This window comes from Ovis aries, chromosome 6 (genome assembly GCF_016772045.2).
Source record: "Ovis aries strain OAR_USU_Benz2616 breed Rambouillet chromosome 6, ARS-UI_Ramb_v3.0, whole genome shotgun sequence".
Taxonomy (NCBI): domain Eukaryota; kingdom Metazoa; phylum Chordata; class Mammalia; order Artiodactyla; family Bovidae; genus Ovis; species Ovis aries.
Window position 1 is genome coordinate 85371500 of NC_056059.1, and position 23403 is coordinate 85394902.

The window sequence follows — 23403 nt, forward strand, 5'->3', positions numbered from 1 at the left end:
TTTGGATTATGTTAACTTATTGATCTATCTTCAAGTTCACTTGCTTTTTCATCAGCTTCTTCAAATCTACTGTTAACTCCAGATTGTGAATTTTTCACTTCAGATATAGTAATTTTCAGCTCCAAAATTTCCATTTGCTGTTTTTGTAAAGTATAATTTCTATCTCTTATTTATAGACTCTATTAGATGGAACCTTGTTATTATAAGAATAATATAATAATATAATATAATAATAATATAATAATATCTTTTGTTCTATAAGAATAGTTTCCTGAAAGGTTGTATGCTTATAAGGATTTATCCACCTTTCTAAGTTCTCCAGTTTGTAGGAATATTTTTTACATTTTTATATTCGCAATAGTCTCCTATGGTCTTTTATATTTTTAATTTTAGTTTCTAACTTTATTAATTTGAATGTTTTGTCTTTTTGGTAGTTTCCTTTGATTCACTGAGCCCATAGGCAATATCTGTTTTGAAGTGTTTTACTGTTAGAGCCAATCATTTACCCTCTCACAGGAAGATTCTATTGTCTCTTCTCCCCTCCACGCCCCCCCCCCCCCCCCGTAGGTCACATACTTTATTTCTTTATATGTTTTGTGAAATTATTGTTTAACTGTTACATTTAGACAATGGAGTATAGCAACTCCAATTCCACGTATTGTTACTCTTATATATTTGGTAACTACATGGACTATTTAATGAAGTCTTTGTGCAGCCTTGGGCATATTCACATTCCCTCTCTGGTAGCTTTCATCAATTGTTGAGTGACTTGCTATATATATATATATATATATATATATATATATGTTGACCATTCTTAAAGTCTTTATTGAATTTGTTAAAGTATTGTTTCTGTTTTTTGGCTATGAGGCATGTGGGATCTTAGCTCCAACACCAGGGATCAAACCCACACCTCCTGCATTGGAAGGTGAAGTCAACCAATGGACCACCAAAGAAGTCCCTATAGTTTTTGATAATAAGGTAAGGAGCAGTGGCTGCACTTTGCTGGAGCAGCCATGAAGAGATACCCCACGTCCAAGGTAAGAGAAACCCAAGTAAGATGGTAAGTGCTGCAAGAGGGCATCAGAGGGCAGACACACTGAAACCATAATCGCAGAAAACTAGTCAATCTAATCACACTAGGACCACAGCCTTGTCTAATTCAATGAAACTAAGCCATGCCCGCGGGGTCACCCAAGACGGGCAGGTCATGGTGGAGAGGTCTGACAGAATGTGGTCCACTGGAGAAGGGAATGGCAAACCACTTCAGTATTCTTGCCTTGAGAACCCCATGAACAGTATGAAAAGCAAAAGTGATAGGATACTGAAAGAGGAACTCCCCAGGTCATTAGGTGCCCAATATGCTACTGGAGATCAGTGGAGAAATAACTCCAGAAAGAATGAAGGGATGGAGCCAAAGCAAAACCAACCCCCAGTTGTGGATGTGACTGGTGACAGAAGCAAGGTCCGAGGCTGTAAAGAGCAATATTGCATAGGAACCTGCAATGTCAGGTCCATGAATCAAGGCAAATTGGAAGTGGTCAAACAGAAGATGGCAAGAGTGAACGTTGACATTCTAGGAATCAGCGAACTAAAATGAACTTGAATGTGTGAATTTAACTTAGATGACCATTGTATCTACTACTGTGGGCAGGAATCCATTAGAAGAAATGGAGTACCCATCATGGTCAACAAAAGAATCCAAAATGTAGTACTTGGATGCAATCTTGAAAACCACAGAATGATCTCTGTTTGTTTCCAAGGCAAACCATTCAGTATCACAGTAACCCAAGTCTATGCCCCAACCAGTAACGCTGAAGAAGCTGAAGTTGAACTGTTCTATGAAGACCTACAAGACCTTCTAGACCTAATACCCCCCCAAAAATGTCCTTTTCATTATAGGGGACTGGAATGCAAAAGAGGGAAGTCAAGAAACACCTGGAGTAACAGGCAAATTTGGCCTTGGGATACGGAATGAACCAGGGCAAAGACTAAGAGAGTTTTTCCAAGAAAATGTACTGATCATAGCAAACACTCTCTTCCAACAACACAAGAGAAGACTCTATACATGGACATCACCAGATGCTCAACACTAAATCAGACTGATCATATTTTTTGCAGCCAAAGATGGAGAAGCTCTACACAGTCAGCAAAAATAAGACCGAGAGATGACTGTGGCTCAGATCATGACCTTCTTATTGTCAAATTCAGACTTAAATTGAAGAAAGTAGGAAAAACCACTAAACCATTCAGGTATGACCTAAATCAAATCCCTTATGATTATACAGTGGAAGTGAGAAATAGATTTAAGGGACTAGATCTGATAGATAGAGTGCCTGATGAACTATGGACGGAGGTTCATGACATTGTACAGGAGACAGGGATCAAGACCATCCGCATGGAAAAGAAATGCAAAAAAGCAAAATGGCTGTCTGAGGAGGCCTTACAAATAGCTGTGAAAAGAAGAGAAGTGAAAAGCAAAGGAGAAAAGGAAAGATATGAGCATCTGAATGCAGAGTTCCAAAGAATAGCAAGAAGAGAAAAGAAAGCCTTCAGCTATCAATGCAAAGATATAGAAGAAAACATCAGAATGGGAAAGACTAGAGAACTCTTCAAGAAAATTAGAGATACAAAGGGAACATTTCATGCAAAGATGGGCTCGATAAAGGACAGAAATGGTATGGACCTAAGAGAAGCAGAAGATATTAAGAAGAAGTGGCAAGAATACAGAGAAGAACTGTACAAAAAAGATCTCCATAACCAAGATAATCAAGACGGTGTGATCACTCACCTAGAGCCAGACATCTGGGAATGTGAAGTCAAGTGGGCCTTAGAAAGCATCAATATGAACAAAGCTAGTGGTTCAGTTCAGTTCAGTCACTCAGTCGTGTCCGACCCTTTGTGACCCCATGAATCTCAGCACGCCAGGCCTCCCTGTCTATCACCATCTCCCGGAGTTCACTCAGACTCGTCCATCAAGTCAGTGATGCCATCCAGCCATCTCATCCTCTGTCATCCTCTTCTCCTCCTGCCCCCCCCCAATCTCTCCCACCATCAGAGTCTTTTCCAATGAGTCAATGCTTCGCATGAGATGTCCAAAGTACTGCAGTTTAAGCTTCAGCATCATTCCTTCCAAAGAACACCCAGGGTTGATCTCCTTCAGAATAGACTGGTTGGATCTCCTTGCAGTCTAACGGACCCTCAAGAGTCTTCTCCAACAACACAGTTCAAAAGCATCAATTCTTCGGCACTCACCCTTCTTCACAATCCAGCTCTCACATCCATACATGACCACACGGAAAACCATAGCCTCGATTAGATGGACCTTAGTCTGCAAAGTAATGTCTCTGCTTTTGAATATACTATCTAGGTTGGTCATAACTTTTCTTCCAAGGAGTAAGCGTCTATTAATTTCATGGCTGCAGTTACCATCTGCAGTGATTTTGGAGCCCAAAAAAATAAAGTCTGCCACTGTTTCTACTGTTTCCCCATCTATTTGCCATGAAGTGATGGGACCAGATGCCATGATCTTCGTTTTCTGAATGTTGAGCTTTAAGCCAGCTTTTTCACTCTCCTCTTTCACTTTCATCAAGACGCTTTTTAGCTCTTCTTCACTTTCTGCCATAAGGGTGGTGTCATCTGCATATCTGAGGTTATTTATATTTCTCCCGGCAATCTTGATTCCAGCTTGTGTTTCTTCCGGTCCAGCGTTTCTCATGATGTACTCTGCATATAAATTAAATAAGCAGGGTGACAATATACAGCCTTGACATACTCCTTTTCCTGTTTGGAACCAGTCTGTTGTTCCATGTCCACTTCTAACTGTTGCTTCCTGACCTGCATACAGATTTCTCAAGAGGCAGGTCAGGTAGTCTGGTATTCCCATCTCTTTCAGAATTTTCCACAGTTTACTGTGATCCACACAGTCAAAGGCTTTGGCATAGTCAAGAAAGCAGAAATAGATGTTTTTCTGGAACTCTCTTGCTTTTCCATGATCCAGCGGATGTTGGTAATTTGCTCTCTGGTTTCTCTGCCTTTTCTAAAACCGGCTTGAACATCAGGGAGTTCACGGTTCACATATTGCTGACGTCTGGCTTGGAGAATTTTGACCATTACTTCACTAGCATGTGAGATGAGCACAATTGTGCCATAGTTTGAGCATTCTTTGGCATTGCCTTTCTTTGGGATTGGAATGAAAACTGACCTTTTCCAGTCCTGTGGCTACTGCTGAGTTTCCAAACTTGCTGACATATTGAGTGCAGCACTTTCACAGCATCATCTTTCAGGATTTGAAAGAGCTCAACTAGCTGTGAAAAGAAGAGAGGCGAAAAGCTCAGAAAAGATATAAGGATCTGAATGCAGAGTTCCAAAGAATAGCAAGAAGAGATAAGAAAGCCTTTTTCAGCAATCAATGCAAAGAAATAGAGGAAAACAACAGAATGGGAAAGACTAGAGATCTCTGCAAGAAAATTAGAGATACCAAGGGAACATTTCATGCAAAGATGGGCTCGATAAAGGACAGAAATGGTCTGGACTTAACAGAAGCAGAAGATATTAAGAAGAGGTGGCAAGAATACATGGAAGAACTGTACAAAAAAGATCTTCACGACCCAGAGAATCATGATGATGTGATCACTAATCTAGAGCCAGACATCTTGGAATGTGAAGTCAAGTGGGCCTTAGAAAGCATCACTACAAACAAAGTTAGTGGAGGTGATGGAATTCCAGTGGAGCTCTTTCAAATCCTGAAAGATGATGCTGTGAAAGTGCTGCACTCAATATGCCAGCAAATTTGGAAAACTCAGCAGTGGCCACAGGACTGGAAAAGGTCAGTTTTCATTCCAATCCCAAAGAAAGGCAATGCCAAAGAATGCTCAAACTACTGCACAATTGCACTCATCTCACATACTGGTAAAGTAATGCTCAAAATTCTCCAAGCCAGGCTTCAGCAAGACATAAACCATAACCTTCCAGAGGTTCAAGCTGGTTTTAGAAAAGGCAGAGAAACCAGACATCAAATTGCCAACATCTGCTGGATCATCGTAAAAGGAAGAGAGTTCCAGAAAAACATCTATTTCTGCTTTATTGACTATGCCAAAGCCTTTGACTGTGTGGATCACAATAAACTGTGGAAAATTCTGAAAGAGATGGGAATACCAGACCACCTGACATGTCTCTTGAGAAATCTATATGCAGGTCATGAAGCAACAGTTAGAAGTGGACATGGAACAGCAGACTGGTTCCAAACAGGAAAAGGAGTCCGTCAAGGCTGTATGTTGTCACCCTGTTTATTTAACTTATATGCAGAGTACATTATGAGAAACGCTGGGCTGGAAGAAACACAAGCTGGAATCAAGATTGCCAGGAGAAATATCAATAACCTCAGATATGCAGATGACACCACATTTGTGGCAGAAAGTGAAGAGGAACTAAAAAGCCTCTTAATGAAAGTGAAAGAGGAGAGTGAGAAAGTTGGCTTCAAGCTCAACATTCAGAAAACAAAGGTCATGGCATCTGGTCCCATCACTTGATGGGAAATAGATGGGGAAACAGTGGGAAAAGTGCCAGCCTTTATTTTTGGGGGCTCCAAAATCACTGCAGATGGTGATTGCAGCCATGAAATTGAAAGACGTTTACTCGTTGGAAGAAAAGTTATGACCAACCTAGACAGCGTATTCAAAAGCAGAGACATTACTTTGCCAACAAAGGTCCATCTAGTCAAGGCTATGGGTTTTTCCAGTGGTCATGTATGGATGTGAGAGTCAGACTGTGAAGAAGGCTGGGTGCCGAAGAATTGATGCTTTTGAACAGTGGTGTTGGAGAAGACTCTTGAAAGTTCCTTGGACTGCAAGGAGATCCAACCAGTCCATTCTGAAGGAGATCAGCCCTGGGAATTCTTTGGAAGGAATGATGCTAAAGCTGAAACTCCAGTACTTTGGACACCTCATGCAAAGCATTGACTCATTGGAAAAGTCTCTGATCCTGGGAGGGATTGGGGGCAGGAGGAGAAGGGGATGACAGAGGATGAGATGGCTGAATGGCATCACTGACTCGATGGATCTGAGTCTGAGTGAACTCCGGGAGCTGGTGATGGACAGGGTGGCCTGGTGTGCTGCGCTTCATGGGGTTGCAAAGAGTCGGACACGACTGAGACTGAATTGAAGTGACCTAGTAATATTAATTTTTCCAGAATCTGATCCCCCAAAGTGCATTCTCTTTTTCAAGGATACTTTTGAAGTCAATGTTTGAAATATGTTCTGACCTCAGGAAGGCTCTTTCTAGCTGTGTCTTTCTCTGGTTTTCTCTGATAAACTCTCTTGCAAATGGTTTAGCTTGAATCTGTCATGAAGTCATAAGCTTCCTCTTAACTGCTTTTCAACAAAATTTTTCATAGTTTGAGAGAACTATTAGGCTTGACCTTCCCATGTGAAATGAAGTGAAAGTATAGTTTCTCAGCTGTGTGCAACTCTTTGAGACACCATGGACTGTAGCCCACCAGGCTCCTCTGTCCACAGAATTCTCCAGGGAAGAATACTGGAGTGTGTTGCCAGTTCTTTCTGCAGTGGATATTCTCAACCCAGGGATAGAACCCATTCTGTGCATTGCAGGCATATATTTTTGACATCTGAGCCACCATGGAAGCCCTGACCTTCCCATAGTCTGTTTCAAATAAAATGAGTTTCTTTGTAGAATCTTGGAGCTCTCGGTTTCAGTTCCTGCATCACCCTATGAACAAACCCTCTGAACTTTGGCTTCCAGAGCTAGGAATAGGGACAATGGCACAATTCTTTCTGATTGACATCCTTCTTTTGGGTGTAAACACTAGCCTCTCTTTTTAGTTTTCTCTTTTCATAGTGGAAATTCCACATAAGTTAAATAAGCAGGGTGACAATATTACAGCCTGGATGTACTCCTTTCCAAATTTGAAACAGTCCTTGTTCCCTGTAGCAGAGTACATCATGCAAAATGCCAGGATGGATGAATCTCAAGCTGGAATCAAGACTGCTGAGAAAAATATCAACAACCTCAGATATGCAGGTTTCCCTGGTAGCTCAATCAGTAAAAAAAAATCTACCTGCAGTGCAAGACACCCCAGTCCAATCCCTGGGTTGGGAAGATCCCCTGGAGAAGGAAATGGCAACCCACTCCAGTATTCTTGCCTGAAAAATCCCATGGACAAGATCCTGGTGGGATATAGTCCATGTGATAGCAACATTCAGAAGTGACTTAGCAACTAAACCACCACCATCACTCTAATGGCAGAAAGTAAAGAGGAACCAAAGAGCCTCTTGAGGGTGAAAGCAAAGAATGAAAAAGCTGGCTTAAAACTCTACATTCAACAAACTAAGATTGTGGCATCTATTCCCATTCTTCAAGGCAAATAGATGGGAAAAAGTAGAAACAGTGACGGTTTATTATATTGGGCTCTAAAGTAAATGCAGATGGTGATTGCAGCCATGAAATTAAAAAAACACATTCTCCTTGGAAGGAAAGCTATGAGAAATTTAGACAGGATATTAAAAAGCAGAGACATCATGTTGCCAACAAAGGTCCATATAGTCAAAGCTATAGTTTTTCCAGTAGTCATGTATGGCTGTGAGATTTAAACCATAAAGAAGGCTGAGTGCTGAAGAATGGATGCTATTGAACTATGCTGTTGGAACAAACTCTTGAGCATACCTTGGATTGCAAGGAGATCAAACCCATCAATCCTAAAGGAAATCAGTCCTGAATATTCACTGGAAGGACTGATGCTGCAGCTGAATCTCCAATACTCTGACCACCTGATACAAAGAGCTGATGCATTGAAAAAAACCCTGTTGCTGGGAAAGATTGAGGGCAGATGGCAAAAAGGGAAACAGAGGACGAGATGGATGGTATCATAGACTCAGTGGACATGAGTTTGAGCAAACTCAGGGAGATAGGGAAGGGCAAGTCCTTCTGCAGTCCATGGGGTTGCAAACAATCTGACACAACTTAGTGACTGAACAAAAACAAAAAATGTTAGTTCTATTTTTAATTTTATATCAATACTACACCGTTTAGGTTATTGCAGCTTTGCAATATTGTCTGAAGTCTAAGAGAGTTATACCTCCTGCTTTTACCCCCCCCCCTCAGGATTACTCTCCCATTCTGCATCTTTTATAGTTCCATACAAAATTTTGAATTATTGATTCTAGTTTTGTGTGAAAAATGTCATGGGTAATTTGATAGTGATCACATTAAATTTGTAGATAGCTTTGGGTAGTATTGCCATTTTGACAATATTAATCCTTCTAATCCAAGAACATGGGATGTCTTTCCATTTCTTTGAATCCTCTTTTATTTCCTTTATTCAAGTTTTAAAGTTTTTTGCATGTAAGTCTTTCATTTTCTTGGTCAGGTTTATTTATAGGTGTTTTATTTTTTGGATACAGTTTTTAAAGAGGTTCTTTTTTTTGAAACTTTCTCATCCTGATATTTCAATATTAGTAAAAAGAAATGCAACAGATTTTTGTAAATTAATCCTGTTTCCTGCTAGCATGCTAAAATTGTATTATTAGTTCTAATAGCTTTTATGTGGGGACTTTAGGATTCTCTGCATAGAGTATCATGTCATCTGCAAATACTGACAGTTTTTCTTCTCTTGCACTTTTGACACATTTTATTTCTTTGCTTATCTACTTTCTGTGGCTACAACTTTACATACTGTGTTGAATAGAGGCAGTAATGTGATGTCCTTGTCTTGTTCCTGGATTTAGTAATAAAGCTTTAAGTTTATCACTGTTGAGTATTATGCTTGCTGTGGGTTTATTGTCAATGACCTTTATTATGTTGTAAAATATTTCCCCATCAAATGTGCTCATTTTATTGAGAGTTTTATCATGAATAGATGTTGGACTTTGTTAAACGCTTTTTTCATATCTACTGAGGTAATCATGTGCTTTTTGATTTTATTTCATATCCTTTTTGCTTCCTGTAGTTGTATATATGTTGTCTTCTTTAGGTTTGGGACATTTCCATCCATAATTTCTTCAAATACATTTTTGATCCCTTTCTCTGTCTCTTCTCCATCTGGAACACTATATGTGTACTTTGGCATCTTTTAAATTATCCCATAGATCTCTTATGCTGCTTTCAATTTTTTAAATTTGTTTTTCTGTCTGCTGTTCTAACTGGTGATTTCTATTATTTTCTCTTCTAGATCACTTATTTGTTCTGTGGCATTTAGTCAGCTATTCGTTGTATCTAGATTGCTTTTTATCTCAGAAATTGAATTATTTATTTTTTTAATCACTGATATTTAAAATTTCTAACTCCTTTCTAGTCATATGTGTTCACATCTATAATTTTTTCTTAATTCAACTGGCATTTTTGTTACCTTCTTTTAAAACTTGATGTCTGGTAGATGGGTGATGTCTCTTTCATTATTTATTCTTTCAGGAGATTACTCTCACTCTTTTGATTAGGAGTATTTCCTCTGCTGTCCTTCATGGAACACTTATATTCCATAAATGTTGTGAGTATTTCCTCTGAAGTCCTTTATGGAATGTCCTTTAAAGAACATTTCATGCAAAGATGGGCACAATAAATGACAGAAATGATATGGACATAACAGAAACAAAGATATTAAAAAGAGATGGCAAGGATACACAGAAGAACTATGCAAAAATATCTTTATAACCCAGATAACCACGATGGTGTGACTACTCACCTAGAGCCAGACATTCTGAAATGTGAAGTCAAGTGGGCCTTAGAAAGCATCACCATGAACAAAGTTAGTGGAGGTGATGGAATTCCAGTTAAGGTATTTCAAATCCTAAAAGATGATGCTGTGAAAGTGCTGTCCTCAATATGCCAGCAAATTGGAAAACTCAGCAGTGGCCACAGGATTGGAAAAGGTCAGTTTTCATTCCAATCCCCAAAGCAGGGCAATGCCAAAGAATGCTCAAACTACTGCACAATTGCACTCATCTCACATACTAGCAAAGTAATGCTCAAAATTCTCCAAGCTAGGCTTCAACGGTACATGAACAGAGAACTTCCAGATGTTCAAGCTGGATTATGAAAGGCACAGGAAACAGCGATCAAATTGCCATTTTCCGTTGGATCACAGAAAACCAAGAGAATTCCAGAAAAACATCTACTTCTGCTTTATTGATAACACTGAAGCCTTTGACTGTGGGGATCACAACAAACTGCAAAATCCTGAAAGAGATGAAAATACCAGATCACCTTACCTGCCCCCTGAGAAATTAGTTTGCAGATCAAGAAGCAACAGTTAGAACAGGACATGGAATAACAGACTGGTTCCAAATTGGGAAAGGAGTACATCAAGGCTGTGTATTGTCACCCTGCTTATTTAACTTCTATGAAGAGTACATCATGAGAAATGCTGGGCTTGATGAAGCACAAACTGGAATCAAGTTGCCGGGAGAAATATCAATAACCTCAGATACACAGATGATAGCACCTTTATGGCACAAAGTGAAGAGGAACTGATGAGCCTCTTGATGAAAGTCAAAGAGGAGAGTGAAAAAGCTGGTTTCAAACTCAACATTCAGAAAACTAAGATCATGGCATCCGGTCCCATCACTTAATGGCAAATAGATGGGGAAACAATGGAAAGAGTGACAGACTATTTTCTTGGGGTCCAAAATCACTGCAGATGGTGACTGAAGCCATGAAATTAAAAGACACTTGCTCCTTGGGAAAAAAGCTATGTCCAACTTTAGTTCAGTTCAGTCCTCAGTTGTATCTGACTCTTTGTGACCCCATGAACCACAGCATGCCAGGCCTCCCTGTCCATCACCAGCTCCCGGAATTTACTCAAACTCATGTCAATGGCAACCCACTCCAGTACTCTTGCCTGGAGAATCCCAGGGACGCCGGAGCCTGGTGGGTTACCATCTATGGGGTCGCACAGAGTAGAACACGACTGACGCGACTTAGCAGCAGCATGTCCAATGAGTTGGTGATGCCATCCAACCATCTCATCCTCTTTTGTCTCCTTTTCCTCCCACTTTCAATCTTTCCCAGCAACAGGATCTTTTCAAAAGAGACAGTTCTTCACACCAGATAGCCAAAGTATTGGAGATTCAGCTTCATCATCAGTCCTTCCAATGGTATTCAGGACTGATTTTCTTTAGGATGGACTGGTTGGATCTCCTTGCAGTCCAAGGGACTCTCATGAGTCTTCTCCAAAACCACAATTCAAAAGCATCAATTCTTTGGTGCTCAGATTTCTTTATAGTCCAATTTTCACATCCATATGTGACAACAGGTACTAGACGGACCTTTGTTGACAAAGTAATGGTTCTGTTTTTTAATATGCTATCTAGGTTGGCCATAACTTTCCTTCCAAGGAGCAAGTATCTTTTACTTTCATGGCTGCAGTTGCCATCTGCACTGATTTTGGAGCCAAAAATAAAGTCTGTCCCTGTTTCCACTGTTTCCCAATCTATTTGCTATGAAATGATGGGACTGGATTCTATGATCTTAGTTTTCTGAATGTTGAATTTTAAGCCAACTTTTTCACTCTCCTCTTTCACTTTCATCAAGAGGCTCTTTAGTTCTTCACTTTCTTCCATAAATGTGATGTCATCTGCATATCTAAAATTATTATTTCTCCCTGCAAACTTGATTCCAGCTTGTGCTTCATCCAGCCCAGTGTTTCTCATGATGTGCTCTTCATATAAGTTAATTAAGCAGGGTGACAATATACAGAATTGATGTACTCCTTTTCCTATTTTGAACCAGTCTGTTGTTCCATGTCTACTTCTAACTGTTGCTTCCTAACCTGTATACAGATTTCTCAAGAGGCAGGTCAGGTGGTCTGGTATTCACATCTCTTTCAGAATTGTCCACAGTTTGTTGTGATCCACACAGACAAAGGCTTTGGCATAGTCAATAAACCAGAAATAGAGGTTTTCTGGAACACTATTTCTTTTTGATGATCCAGTGGATTTTCACAAATTGATCTCTGGTTCCTCTGCCTTTTCTAAACCAGCTTGAACATTTGGAAGTTCACGGTTCATGTACTGTTAAAGCCTGGCTTGAGAATTTTGAGAATCATTTGCTAGCCTATAAGATGAGTGAAATCATGTGCTAGTTTGAGTATTCCTTGGCATTGCTTTTCTTTGGGATTGGAATGAAAACTGACATTTTCCAGTCCTGTGGCCACTGTTGAGTTTTCCAAATTTGCTGGCATATTGAGGGCAGCACTTTCACAGCATCATCTTTCAGGATTTGAAATACCTTAACTGGAATTCCATCACCTCCACTAGCTTTGTTCATAGTGATGCTTCCTAAAGCCCACTTGACTTCACATTCCATGATGTCTGACTCTAGGTGAGTTATCATACCATTGAGGTTATCTGGGTCATGAAGATCTTTTCTGTACAGTTCTTCTGTGTATTCTTGCCACTTCTTAATATCTACTGCTTCTGTGAGGTCCATACCATTTCTGTCCTTTATTGTGCCCATTTTGGCATGAAATGTTCCCTTGGTATCTCTAATTTTTTTGAAGAAATCTCTAGTCTTTGCCATTCTCTTGTTTTCCTCTATTTCTTTGCACTGCTCTCTGAGGAAGGCTTTCTTACCTCTGCTTGCTATTCTTTGGACCTCTGCATTCAGATGGGTATATCTTTTCTTTTCTCCTTTGCTTTTTGCTTCTCTTCTTTTCACAGCTATTTGTAAGGCCTCCTCAGACAGACATTTTGCTTTTTTGGATTTCTTTTTCTTGGGGATGGTCTTGCTCCCTTTCTCCTGTACAATGTCTTGAACCTCTGCCCATAGCTCATCCAGCACTCTATCAGATCTAGTCCCTTAAATCTATTTCTTACTTCCATTGTATAATTTTTAGGGATTTGATTTAAGTCATGCCTGAATGGCCTAGTTGTTTCCCCTACTTTCTTCAATTTAAGTCTGAATTTGGCAATAAGGAGTTCGTGGTCTGTGCCATAGTGAGCTCCCAATATTGTTTTTGCCTACTGTATAGAGCTTCTCCATCTTTGGCTGCAAAGAATATAATCAATCTGATTTCAGTATTGACCATCTGGTGATGTCCATGTGTAGAATCTTCTCTTTTGTTTTTGGAAGAGGGTGTTTGTTATGACCAGTGTCCTTCCAAAAGTCTTAGTCTTTGCCCTGCTTCATTCTTTACTCCAAAGCCAAATTTGCCGGTTACTCTAGGTATTTCTTGACTTCCTACTTTTGCATTTCAGTCCCCTATAATGCAAAGGACAGCTTTTTTGGGTGTTAGTTCTAGAAAGTCTTGTAGGTCTTCATAGAATTGGTCAACTTCAGCTTCTTCAGCATTACTGGTCCAACTTAGATAGCATATTAAAAAGTAGAGATATTACTTTGCTGACAAAGGTCCTGATATTCCAAGCTATGATTTTTTTCCATTAGTCGTGTATGGTGAGAAAGTTGGACTATAAAGAAAGCTGAGCACTGAAGAATTAACGCTGATCCATGTTCTGTGCAAAGCTGTGGTGTGTAATGAACAGGGCTGTGATGTTTGTCATAGTTGGAGTTGGGAGTAGGGTGAACTGCCAGCTGCTGGTGTAAAGCTTCTCCTTAGTGTTGGCAAGCCAGCACCTGTGTACTCTTCATTAGAATCTAGGCTTCTGCACCAGTCTCCCTTTAGTTTTCTCTGACAACTGTTCCATGTGAAGATGTAGTTTTGATGTGTTTGTTGGGAGAGGTGAGCTCCATGCCCTCCTACTCCACCATCTTGACCTGATCCTATACCGTGTATCTAATGCAGACATATTTAATTTCTCCATATTTAACACAGTGTTATTATTATCATTTATATTTGATAAATGTTACATTAAAATATAATAATGTGAAGACTAAAATCCTTCTTGAAAATTTTCTATGCATTTAAATGAGACTAGTTAATGCAAATTCTATTTCACTAGCTATTTAGTGCTTTAGAATGTTAATATAGTCAGACTTCAGTAACCCCTGAAGTAAGTGACACCGTTACTATAACTGTATTAGTTTATCTGATGGAACAGCTGAGATATAGGGAGGTTATATAACTTGCCCAACTCCACGTAAATCTGCAATAATTTTTCAGTGATGTAAATCTATGCTTTCTGCATTCAGAGTGCAATCATGGTATGTTGGCTCCCCTTTCTTGTCACAGTTACTTTCAAAATGCAACACTGATAGCTTCCCATTATTAAGCTAAATTTTAGTTATAATATTATAACAAAAGTATAATTATTGTTTCTGTTATGTATTAGAGGCTTAAAACAATAATCATTTTATTTTTATCTCTCATAGTTCTGGGTTTTGTGTGGGCTTAGTTGGGTGATTCTTTTACATGATTTCTTAGGTAGTTTCAGTCTTATGGTGACTGGGGTTGTAATAATCTGAACATACTTAGTGATTGGTTTGTGAAGACTCAAACTATTGGAGGGCTGGAACTACTGGAACTTCTTAGACATATCTATATGTCGCTTCACAAATGGTCATTTATAATGCAAAAATTTAGTATGGTACAGAGTTCCATAGTGAGCAGAGAGAGGGAGAGAAAGACAGAGACATAAATAGAGAGCCAGAATGTGTTGCATGTTGTAATTGAGCTTCGGCAGTTAAAGTGCAACATTTGAGAGACAGCAACAAAACATACTAAAGTTTAAGAGAGAAGAAATTAGTTGATGGGATGGATGCCAAAGTAATAGAAGTCATGTCAAAAATACTGGAAATGCAAGTATTCAGAATGAGTCAGCAGAAGTGCCTACTGTAATAAAATTAAATATTGACATTAAAACCACACTAAAGTCATTAAGTAAATTTTTGTGAATTATGGTTTGTGAAACTATTGAAATGATAAACACATATTGTCATATATTTTATTTAAAATATCTAAACATGCAAAGAGTTGGACATGACTGAGCGACTGAACTGAACTGAACTGAACTGATCTAAACATGAAGTTGGTATTTTTAGAAAATGGTGTGGAGAAAAGGGAACCCTCCTACACTGTTGGTGGGAATGCAAACTAGTACAGCCACTATGGAGAACAGTGTGGAGATTCCTTAAAAAACTGCAAATTGAACTGCCTTATGACCCAGCAATCCCACTTCTGGGCATACACACCAAGGAAAACAGAATTGAAAGAGACACATGTACCCCAATGTTCATCGCAGCACTGTTTATAATAGCCAGGACATGGAAACAACCTAGATGTCCATCAGTAGATGAATGGATAAGAAAGCTGTGGTACATATACACAATGGAGTATTACTCAGCCATTAAAAAGAATTCCTTTGAATCAGTTCTGATGAGATGGATGAAACTGGAGCCGATTATACAGAGTGAAGTAAGCCAGAAAGAAAAACACCAATACAGCATACTAACACATATATATGGAATTTAGAAAGATGGCAATGACCACCCTGTATGCAAGACAACAAAAAAGACACAGATGTGTATAGTAGACTTTTGGACTCAGAGGGAGAGGGCGAGGGTGGGATGATTTGGGAGAATGGCATTGAAACATGTATACTATCGTGTAAGAATCGAATCTCCAGTCTATGTCCGACGCAGCACACAGCATGCATGGGGCTGGTGCACGGTGATGACCCAGAGAGATGTTATGTGGAAGGAGGTGGGAGGGGGGTTCATGCTTGGAAACACATGTACACCCGTGGTGGATTCAAGTCAATGTATGGCAAAACAAATACAGTATTGCAAAGTAAAATAAAGTAAAAAAAAAAAAAATTATAGTTTTTAATAAACATCCTATAGAAGTTAAAAAAGAAAAGTCCCTAGATTGATATATTGAATAGTATGACAGATTACCAGTCAATTCAAGTGTTCTGAAAGAAACTAACACATAGATAATATAAGAAAATCTTAGAACTTATTTTCTTGAATCACTGTTTATTTCACTAGGCATTTAAAACCACATGATAAATAAAAACATTATTGTGAAAGAGCAAATAATGAAGAAATTAGAATAAAAATGTAAATTCTCTTCAATGGAATTTCAGTGTATTCTTTGAGAGAATTTTCCTCTGTGATATACACATTTATATAGACTTAATTTTGTTTCCAAATAAGAATGTCATGCTTATTTTTTATAATTTGTGGAACTTGTTCTTTATTTAGCAATGTGACATGGAAACTACTCAACAATGCTGCCCATAATCTATCCATTTTATCTCATGGCTATATAACCTATACTTATATTGCAAGTAAATGTGTTCACTAACTGATAGCCATTTAAGTTCTGGTGGGAATATTCAAAATATAATTAAGAACATGTAAAAGTCTCCTCCTTTACAGATAACCAGATGTAGATTGACAACACCAACAATATGTTTAATTTTACTTTAAAGATATTTCCGTATTATACTCCCTCAAAACTAAGTTCTAGGACACAAAAGATGGAGGAAGGAATAGGACGGGAAGACCACCTTCTCCCTCACAAATTCCTCAAAAGAACATTTCAACGCCAAGCAAACTCCACAAAACAACTTCTGTAGGCTGGCAGAGGACATCAGGCAACCAGAAAAGCAGACCATTGTCTTCAAAAACAGGTAGGAAAAAATATAAAAGACGAAAAAGGAGACAAAGGGGGTGGGGAGGGAGCTCTGTCCCAGAAAGGGAAGCCCGTCCCGGGAAGGGAATTTTAAGAAGAGGGGTTTCCAAACACCAGGAAACACTCTCCCTGCCGAGTCTGTGGCGAGCCTTGGAAACACAGAGGCAACATAACAGGAAGGAAAAATAGATAAATAATTAAAACCAAGAGATTACAAGCCCAACAGTAACTCCCCCAGTGGAAAAGCAGCACAGACGCCTGCATCCGCCACTGGGAAGTGGGGGCAGGGCAGGGAAGCATGGGAGGCGTGGGCTGCAGTGCTCTGCAAGAATCAGGCAGGAACGCCCCACGCGCAACCAGAACGATCTAACTTGGGCTAGCAAACCAGACTGTGGGATAGCTACCACGAAAAAAACTCGAACATAAGACACCGCCAGGACCGAGCACAGAACAAAGGACGGAACGGAAAAAGCCGGCTGCAGACCATCCGCTGCCGGAGACAGGCAGCCAGAGCCTTAAGGACTGGAACGGGGCAATTGCAGATCCAGAGAGACTTTACTTACCTAACTGCAAGCAGGCTTCTTTGCTAAGACTTCTGGGGGTGCTGGACAGTCACCATCTGCCTCACGGGGCGCACCAGCTGTCCACCCAGAAAGCTGAGCAGCAGCGGCAGAAAAGGTGACAAGCCTCCACGATCTCGCTCGCCAAACTCCTGAGCTACTCGGACCTGGGAAGGGCACAAAGCGCAGTCCCAGCCGAATCTGTGCCTCTGAGGGCTGCCTGAGCACCGAACCTGAGTGGCTTGGACCGGGGAAGTGCACGCAGCCTAAGGCTGGCCCCAGATGGTTCCCAGCTGAGCATCGTAGAGCCGGAGCGGTTTGTGCGCCTCGAGAAGGGACAGGTCAAGCAGGGCTGAGACACTGTGTGCACACGATAGTGCTATTTGTTTGCAGCATCCCCCCTTCCCACAGCGCGACTGAACTAGTGAGCCTAAAAAACCAGCAAACAGAAGAAGTTAAACAGAGGGAATCACCTTGGAAGTGATCCCACACAGCCCACAACATCAGAGAAGGGCTAGTTATATTTTTACTATTTTTAAAATCATTCCTTTTTTGTTTGTTTGTTTTGTTTTTTCCTTTTTTTCTAACGTTTTAAAATTGTTAAGTCTTCTATTTCTCCTCTAATTTTTATTTCTATAACCTACTATTACTATTTACAAAAAAAAAAAAGACTTTTTTTTTTTTTTAAGGCAAACACCATATATAGTCTTTGGATGGTTGTTGGTGGGTTTTTTTTCTTTTTTCTTTTTTAATAATTCTTGTTTTGTTTTGTTTTGTTTTCTGTCTTCCTTTCTCCTTCTGCTTCTTTTCTTTAATATTGTATTTTTGAAAATCCAACCTCTACTCTAGATTTTTAATCTTTGCTCTTAGGTTTTTGTTGTCAATTTTGTACATTTAAAAACCCAAACTTCACTACCCAAGTTTACCTGAGAGCAAGATTACTGGCTTGACCACTCTCTCCTCCTTTGGACTCTCCTTTTGCTCCACCAGGTGGCCTCTGTCTCTTTTCTCCCCCATCTCTTCTCTATCCAACTCTGTGAATCTCTGTGTGTTCCAGACGGTGGAGAACACCTAAGGAACTGGTTACTGGAAGGATTTGTCTCTCTCCTTCTCATTCCTCTCTCTTATCCTCCTGGCCACCTCTGTCTACTTCCTCCCTCTCCTCTTCCCTGTATAACTCTGTAAATACCTCTGAGCGGTCCAGACTATAGAGCGCACATAAGGAAGTGACTACTGGCTAGCTTGCTCTCTCCTCTTTTGATCTCACCGCATCTCATTCCAGTTACCTCTAACTACCCCCTCCATCTTCTCTTCTCCTTGTAACTCAGTGAACCTTTCTGAGTGTCCCTCAATGTGGAGAAACTTTTCATCTTTAACCTAGATGTTATATCATCGGTGCTGTATAGATGGAGAAGTCTAGAGGCTACTGTAAAAATAAAACTGAAAACCAGAAGCAGGAGGCTTAAATCCAAAGCCTGAAAACATTAGAGAACTCTTGAATTCAGGGAACATTAAGCAGTAGGAGCTCATCAAATGCCTTCATACTTACACCGCAACCAAGCTCCACCCAAGGGCCAACAAGTTCCAAAACAAGACATACCACGCAAATTCTCCAGCAACACAGGAACACACCCTTGAGCTTCAATATACAGGCAGCTCAAAATTATTCCAAAACCTTTGATGTCTCATAACCCATTACGGGTCACTCCACTGCACTCCAGAGAGAAGAAACCCAGCTCCACCCACCATAACTCCAACACAAGCCTCCCTAACCAGGAAACCTTGACAAGCCACAGATAGAACCCCACCCACAGTGAGGAAGCTCCATAATAAAGAGAACTCCACAAATTCCCAGAATACAAAAAGGCCACCCCAAACACAGCAATATAACCAAGATGAAGAGACAGAGGAATACTCAGCAGGTAAAGGAACAGGAGAGTTGCCCACCAAACCAAACAAAAGAGGAAGAAGTAGGGAATCTACCTGAGAAGGAATTCCGAATATTGATAGTGAAAATGATGCAAAATCTTGAAATCAAAATGGAATCACAGATAAATAGCCTAGAGACAAGGATTGAGAAAATGCAAGAGAGGTTTAACAAGTACCTAGAAGAAATAAAAAAGAGTCAATATATAATGAATAATGCAATAAATGAGATCAGAAACACTCTGGAGGCAACAAATAGCAGAATAACGGAGGCAGAAGATAGGATTAGTGAAATAGAAGATAGAATGGTAGAAATAAATGAATCAGAGAGAAACAAGAAAAACGAATTAAAAGAAATGAGGACAATCTCAGAGACCTCCAGGACAACATGAAATGCTCCAACATTCAAATTATAGGAGTCCCAGAAGAAGAAGACAAAAAGAAAGACCATGAGAAAATCCTTAAGGAGATAATAGTTGAAAACTTCCCTAAAATGGGGAAGGAAATAATCACCCAAGTCCAAGAAACACAGAGAGTTCCAAATAGGATAAATCCAAGGCGAAACACCCCAAGACACATATTAATCAAATTAACAAAGATCAAACACAAAGAACAAATATTAAAAGCAGCAAGGGAAAAGCAACAAATAACACACAAGGGGATTCCCATAAGGATAACAGCTGATCTTTCAATAGAAACTCTTCAGGCCAGGAGGGAATGGCAAGACATACTTAAAATGATGAAAGACAATAACCTACAGCCCAGATTACTGTACCCAGCAAGGATCTCATTCAAATACGAAGGAGAAATCAAAAGCTTTACAGACAAGCAAAAGCTGAGAGAATTCAGCACCACCAAACCAGCTCTCCAACAAATGCTAAAGGATATTCTGTAGACAGGAAACACGAAAAGGGTGTATAAACCCGAACCCAAAACAATAAAGTAAATGGTAACAGGATCATACTTATCAATAATTACCTTAAACGTAAATGGGTTGAACGCCCCAACCAAAAGGCAAAGACTGGCTGAATGGATACAAAACAAGACCCCTCTATATGCTGCTTACAAGAGACCCACCTCAAAACAAGGGACACATACAGACTGAAAGTGAAGGGCTGGAAAAAGATATACCATGCAAATAGAGACCAAAAGAAAGCAGGAGTGGCAATACTCATATCCGATAAAATAGAGTTTAAAACAAAGGCTGTGAAAAGAGACAAAGAAGGCCACTACATAATGATCAAAGGATCAATCCAAGAAGAAGATATAACAATTGTAAATATGTTTGCACCCATTATAGGAGCACCGCAATATGTAAGACAAATGCCAACAAGTTTGAAAGGGGAAATCAACAATAACACAATAATAGTGGGAAACTTTAATGCCCCACTCACACCTATGGACAGATCAACTAAACAGAAAATTAACAAAGAAACGCAAACTTTAAATGATACATTAGATCAGTTAGACCTAATTGATATCTATAGGACATTTCACCCCAAAACAATGAATTTCACCTTTTTTTCAAGTGCTCATGGAACCTTCTCCAGGATAGATCACATCCTGGGCCATAAATCTAAACTTGATAAATTCAAAAAATCGAAATCATTCCAAGCATCTTTTCTGACCATAATGCATTAAGATTAGATCTCAATTACAGGAGAAAAACTATTAAAAATGCCAAAATATGGAGGTTGAACAACACACTTCTGTAAAACCAACAAATCACAGAAGAAATCAAAAAGAAATCAAAATATGCATAGAAACTAACGAAAATGAAAACACAACAACCCAAAACCTGTGGGACACTATGAAAGCAGTGCTAAGAGGAAAGTTCATAGCACTACAGGCATACCTCAAGAAATAAGAAAAAAGTCAAATAAATAACCTAACTCTACAACTAAAGCAACTAGAAAAGGAAGAATTGGAGAACCCCAGAGTCGGTAGAAGGAAAGAAATCTTAAAAATTAGGGCAGAAATACATGCAAAAGAAACAAAAGAGACCATAGCAAAAATCAACAAAGCCAAAAGCTGGTTCTTTGAAAGGATAAATAAAATTGACAAACCATTAGCCAGACTCATCAAGAAGCAAAGAGAGAAAAATCAAATAAATAAAATTAGAAATGAAAATGGAGAGATCACAACAGACAACACAGAAATACAAAGGATCATAAGAGACTACTATCAGCAGTTGTATGCCAATACAATGGACAACGTGGAAGAAATGGACAAATTCTTAGAAAAGTACAATTTTCCAAAACTGAACCAGGAAGAAATAGAAAATCTTAACAGACCCATCACAAGCATGGAAATTGAAACTGTAATCAGAAATCTTCCAGCAAACAAAAGCCCAGGTCCAGACGGCTTCACAGCTGAATTCTACCAAAAATTTAGAGAAGAGCTAACACCTATCCTCCTCAAACTCTTCCAGAAAATTGCAGAGGAAGGTAAACTTCCAAACTCATTCTATGAGGCCACCATCACCCTAATACCAAAACCTGACAAAGATACTACAAAAGAAGAAAACTACAGGCCAATATCACTGATGAACATAGATGCAAAAATCCTCAACAAAATTCTAGCAATCAGAATCCAACAACACATTAAAAAGATCATACACTATGACCAAGTGGGCTTTATCCCAGGGATGCAAGGATTCTTCAATATCCACAAATCAATCAATGTAATTCACCACATTAGCAAATTGAAAAATAAAAACCATATGATTATCTCAATAGATGCAGAGAAGGCCTTTGACAAAATTCAACATCCATTTATGATAAAAACTCTCCAGAAAGCAGGAATAGAAGGAACATACCTCAACATAATAAAAGCTATATATGACAAACCCACAGCAAACATTATCCTCAATGGGGAAAAATTGAAAGCATTTCCCCTAAATTCAGGAACAAGACAAGGGTGCCCACTTTCACCACTACTATTCAACATAGTTCTGGAAGTTTTGGCCACAGCAATCAGAGCAGAAAAAGAAATAAAAGGAATCCAAATTGGAAAAGAAGAAGTAAAACTCTCACTGTTTGCAGATGACATGATCCTCTACATGGAAATCCCTAAAGACTCCACCAGAAAATTACTAGAGCTCATCAATGAATATAGTAAAGTTGCAGGATATAAAATCAACACGCAGAAATCTCTTGCATTCCTATACACTAATAATGAGAAAGTAGAAAAAGAAATGAAGGAAACAATTCCATTCACCATTGCAACGAAAATAATAAAATACTTAGGAATATATCTACCTAAAGAAACTAAAGACCTATCTATAGAAAACTATAAAACACTGATGAAAGAAATCAAAGAGGACACTAATAGATGGAGAAATATACCATGTTCATGGATCGGAGGAATCAATATAGTGAAAATGAGTATACTACCCAAAGCAATTTACAGATTCAATGCAATCCCTATCAAGGTACCAGCCATATTTTTCACAGAACTAGAACAAATAATTTCAAGATTTGTATGGAAATACAAAAACCTCGAATTGCCAAAGCAATCTTGAGAAAGAAGAATGGAACTGGAGGAATCAACTTGCCTGACTTCAGGCTCTACTACAAAGCCACAGTCATCAAGACAGTATGGTACTGGCACAAAGACAGACATATAGATCAATGGAACAAAATAAATCCAGAGACAAATCCACACACATATGGACACCTTATCTTTGACAAAGGAGGCAAGAATATACAATGGAGTAAGACAATCTCTTTAACAAGTGGTGCTGGGAAAACTGGTCAACCACTTGTAAAAGAATGAAACTAGATCACTTTCTAACACCGTACACAAAAATAAACTCAAAATGGATTAAAGATCTAAATGTAACACCAGAAGCTATAAAACTCCTAGAGGAGAACATAGGCAAAACACTCTCAGACATAAATCACAGCAGGATCCTCTATGATCCACCTCCCAGAATTCTGGAAATAAAAGCAAAAATAAACAAATGGGATCTAATTAAAATTATAAGCTTCTGCACAACAAAGGAAAATATAAGCAAGGTGAAAAGACAGTCTTCTGAATGGGAGAAGATAATAGCAAATGAAGCAACTGACAAACAACTAATCTCAAAAATGTACAAGCAACTTATGCAGCTCAATTCCAGAAAAATAAATGACCCAATCAAAAAATGGGCCAAAGAACTAAATAGACATTTCTCCAAAGAAGACATACGGATGGCTAACAAACACATGAAAAGATGCTCAACATCACTCATTATTAGAGAAATGCAAATCAAAACCACAATGAGGTACCACTTCACACCAGTCAGAATGGCTGCGATCCAAAAATCTGCAAGCAATAAATGCTGGAGAGGGTGTGGAGAAAAGGGAACCCTCCTACACTGTTGGTGGGAAT